We start from the raw sequence: 4899 nt of genomic DNA, 5'->3' as shown, positions 1-4899 counted from the left end.
TGTAATACATATACAAACTATGTGTTAGTCAAGTATTTCCGTTATAGGTAAGGCTTCCAGTCAACAGCAGGGTATTAGTAAAATTTTGGGGCAGTCAAAAGTTATACCTAGTTTTTCGACTGTGAGGGAGATCAGCACCCCAACCCCACATTACTATTCAAGGTCAACTCTGTACGTAAGTTAGAATTTCTTCTTTTTCTTCTTCTTCTTCTTCTTCTTCTTCTTCTTCTTCTTCTTCTTCTTCTTCTTCTTCTTCTTCTTCTTCTTCTTCTTTCTTGCTTTAAATATTTTTTGGGGGAAAGGACACTACAATTCTACTCAATTAAAATAAACATTTTTGCAGTCTTGAGGTCTTTTATTTTCTTTACATTTATCATGCCATGAATTCATAGGGAATGGGTTCCAACAGTTCCGGCTCCTTTCCATTGATTCCCATGAAATGTGCTTCTCTGGGTGCAGCAGGCTGACACTTCGGTTGAACCCAAGTACCTTTCTCTTTGGTTTCCTTCTTTTTCTGGTCATTTTCCTTCACACGCTTCGGGAAGCTATCTCAGCTCTTTGAATGTTTAATATGTGCAATGCGTACATTAATTCTCTTGGCAAGGATCTTACCCTTAACTTGTTTGTTTACAACAATGCCAACAGCATGCTGAGTAACATTATAGACTCTTCCCTTTTTGCCATGGTAACGTTTGTGGGGCATTCCCTTTTGAACAGTGCCCATTCCCTTGATGTCCACAGTATCACCTTTCTTGTAGATTCGCATGTATGTGGCCAAAGGAACAACTCCATGTTTTCTTTCTTTTTTTTTTTTTTAAAGATTTTATTTATTTATTTATTTATTTATTTATTTGACAGACAGAGATCACAAGTAGGCAGAGAGGCAGGCAGAGAGAGGGGAAGGAAGCAGGCTCCCTGCTGAGCAGAGAGCCCGATGCGGGCTCGATCCCAGGACCCTGAGATCATGACCTGAGCCGAAGGCAGCGGCTTAACCACTGAGCCACCCAGGTGCCCCAACTCCATGTTTTCTAAAAGGCCTAGAGAACATATAACATATATGTCCTCTTTCCCTTTGTGTTGGTCATTTTGGCCAATTACTGGAAGATGGCGGTTCCGCATAAGTTAGAATTACTTCTACTGAAACTAGGAGAATGTACAGCTGAGAATGTTAAAGCAAAGACTTACAAACTCTTTCTGTAAAGAGCCAGATAGTAAATGTTTTATAAAACATTTCTAAAGTTTTTTAAAAAGTTTATTTATTTAATTTCTACACCCAACATAGGGCTCAAACTCACAACCCTGAGATCAAGAGTTGCATGCTCTTCCAACTAAGCCTGCCAGGCACCCCAGATAGTAAATATTTTAGGCTCCATAGGCTATAAGGTCTCTGTCAGGATAGACTAACTCCAACCTTGTAGGATGGACATATCCATAGATAATATGAAAACAAAGGTGTGGGTTTGTTCCAATAAAACTCTGTGTATAAAAAAGGGCATTAGACTAAATTGGCCCTAACAGTTTTCTGAAACCTGGCTTCAAGCAATGCTTCTCAAAGTATCTGAAACAAATAACTAGTTCCTCTAATTTCTCATGTTTCTCTTGCTATGCGTTTATGTTCTGGGCCTGCAGTCCTGCTTTATTCAACTTACAAACCGTACGCCTTCTGTTCTAGTAGAAGGTTCTCCTTCTACATACGGTTTTGGCTTTATGATCTGTGTGCTGTTAATCATCTGTACGAAGCTTTAAAACTTATAATGTGCTTTCATGTATATTATAAACCTTGTATGTTAAAGCTTATATGTTTGAACTAATATGTCAGAGGGTAGAATTTCAGCTCACTGATGATGCTTGAGATCGTACAGCAAGAAAGGGCAACATGAGAGCTCTGGCCGAGGGCTTCTGGCACTCTTCAGTGAATTCTCCTTGAGGTATTTGACCATTTGCTCTGTGCTGATCAGTCAGTAGCATGAAAACCACAGTCAGCTAATCTTGGCAAAAGGTCAACACAGACAGTTTTGGGGGTGAATAGACTGGTTGTGTCACAGAAATGACCTATTTTTTGACCAGGCTGAACAAGATGGTCTTCTGTAGGGTGACCAACTATCTTGATTTACTTGAGACTAGGGGACTTTCCGGGACGTGAGACTTTCAGTTTAAAGCCAGAACAGCTCCAGTTTCTCATTTTAAAACAGAGGAAGTCCCAGGAAGGCTAGGACAATTTGGTCACCCTACTTTCTGGCCTCTATCTACTCTCAAAATATACTTTGGTGCATTTTTTTGCCAGACTAACTTCACAGGCCCCTACTTTTCCCAGCGAATCCATATACAATGCATCTAGCTTTGCCTTGTGAATGGCATTTTCCCCCCGCAATTAAAATATCTAAATTAAGAGAACCACAGATACAACTGAGATATTCTTTGTGTCTCCCATAGCTTTCATGATTTCCGGGGGAGTATTTTAGAAATAATTTTTCCTTGATTGTGAAGAGAAGCATGCAGGAAGACCTTGTCAACTTTTATTTCTGCCTGCTTCTTTCATATCTACTACCAAGCCCAACATAGGCACATTGCACCGGGTCTTAGAACCCACTCGTTGAGCAGAATGTATTTGAACATGATTCAGCCTTTCGTTATCTACTCCTTAAACTACTCCCTGTTAGAAATTACCTGAGGCCGTTTAAAAAATGAAAACAAATAACAAATTCCTGGGCCCTACACTATGCCTGTACGCTATGTCTCTCCTTCTGGTGAGAGTGGGTAGGAGATGGAGTAGGGGTTCGGAGCCCAGGGACCTTTACCTCTCACAAAGTTCCCCAGGCATTCCTGACATGCTGCCAGCTTCAAAAGCAACTGGCTAGGATATGTCATTCAACCTGAGTGACAACTAAAATTGTAATTATGCTGCTAAAAGAGAACCTTATGAAATCGTAAACTTGCTCATTGGTGCCTTTCTTCCCTTCTTTCCCCCTCTCTTTCCTTTCTTCCTCCTTTTCTTCCTTTTCTTCAGTGGTAGCAGTTCACACGAATGTTGGGGGCCATTTTAGGAAATGTTTGTGGAATGACTCTTAGAAAGCTTTGAAGTAAATTTAAATATGCCTTCTAAAAATTCAGGCTATTTGCCTCTTCGTGTCTGCAGGGATTTGAAGCTTGAACAGAAGCTTGAAAAAGTTGATCCCCAGGTTTATTCCTGGCAAGGGACATCGCAGGCTGCGTCCGTCTTCTACTGTCATCATTCCTTAGGTCTTTTCCTTCTCCTGCCTTCAGAGTCCTCAGCACCTGAAAATCCGAGGACGGAGATGTGATTTACATTGCTCATTAGGCCACTGGTCTCTTGGCTGAGCCAGACAGCAGGAATGAAAATTAGTGACAAATCACAGCCTTGCTTTTTCTAATATGACAAAGGCAAGCCCCATAGCTATAAGAGTTCTCATTAGGACCTCTTTAACTGCTCAGACTGATTCTATTTTTTCAGCCACCAGAATAGTTAATACAATGTGTGGGACAACACGATTTCCATTGGGGCACAATCAAAAAGGAAGCTACTTTCTGCACTTTTCTTTAATCTCTCTCCTTACGTCAACCTGAAGCAGTGTAGGGGACCCCCTGGGATTCCTGCTCATCAGCCCTGCCTCTTACAAAAGGGAGATTTTGCCTAGACAGTTCCAAAGAGTCCTGATTCAAAGGTAAAACAATTAGTACACATTAATCATCACAAGGATGGTACGAAAAGCGTAATCCTCTTAGAACTGGGACAAATTAAACTGAAAGTAGAAATATAAAATAAGGCAAAAAAAAAAAAAAGAACCCCACAAATGCAAGGAAGATGAGAGGACACTGCTCTCACATCTCACTGCCAAAGAAGGTCCCCAAGTATCTGCTATCTTTGGTCTTGATGCAAACGTTATCCTGCCTTCCTCAGTTGCCTGTAAAACCCAAAAGCTCTTCAGGCAGGGACCATGTTAACCATCGCCTCACAAACCTAGAAGGTTTGTGAACGTGTTCAACCTGGGAGATGCAGTTCCACAGTCTGATGTCAGATGGATTTTCTAAAGGTGGGGAGTTGCCTGAAAAGCCTGGCATCGGCCCACAAAGAACTTCTCCAAGGAGAGAGAAAACTATTCCTTTTTTTTCCCCCCCTAAATGATCTTTGCTCAAATTTCCAAATGTGGCCAGCCCTGAGCAGTTTGATTTAGGCAAGGAATGTTTGCCTCCCTCACACACCACTGTATGGCTCCTCTTTTTTTTTCTCTCTCTCTCTTTTCTGGGCTTTAGCCTATGAGATGCGAACGATCTGGGAAGAAAAGCCACCCGCTACCAAAAGTAACCCTGCTTTCACACCCTGTAACAGCTGGAAGGCATGTAGGGTGTGTCCACCAGTGGGAAAGATACAAAGATACCAAGAACCAACCAGAAAGATACAAAGACACTAAGTACTGCCGATTACACATTTGTACCCTTTGGTATTTTTCTTTGTTCTGTCTCCATCCCTCCATCCTTTTTACACTCTCCCAGGTTCCCAGCCATATCCCAGTACTCCTTGTCATAAAGACAGTCATTTCTAATTAGTATCTTTCTTCTTTGAGCCAACAAGCCTCGTTTGCTCTGGATCTTCAGAGTATCTGAGCAGTGACTGGGTACCAAGAAACTCATGAGCTTCTCTCTTGCTCTCTCATAGCACAGATGATGCATTATTATGTTAGACAACTTCTTTCTTACAAAAATTAGGATAAGATGGATCAACGGGAATGAAATGGACAGAGAACCCATCCTATCACCGAAGATGTATGGAACTGGCTATTTTATTTGCACATTAAAAGGGAATTATAAAGGAGAGGATGGTTTTTAAAACAAGGGATTTGTTTTTTTTTTTTTTTTAATTTGGAAAATTTTTCATTTTAT

The 4899-nt window shown here is 41.0% G+C and overlaps 1 pseudogene; it reads right to left on the bottom strand.

Annotated features, from left to right (window-relative positions):
* Positions 1-373: 373 nt before the first annotated feature.
* On the bottom strand, positions 374-1105 carry LOC123939004 (annotated as a pseudogene).
* Positions 1106-4899: the final 3794 nt, after the last annotated feature.

Source organism: Meles meles, chromosome 3 (assembly GCF_922984935.1).
Source record: "Meles meles chromosome 3, mMelMel3.1 paternal haplotype, whole genome shotgun sequence".
Classification (NCBI taxonomy): Eukaryota; Metazoa; Chordata; class Mammalia; order Carnivora; family Mustelidae; genus Meles; species Meles meles.
This window is presented reverse-complemented; position numbering and strand designations above follow the sequence as displayed.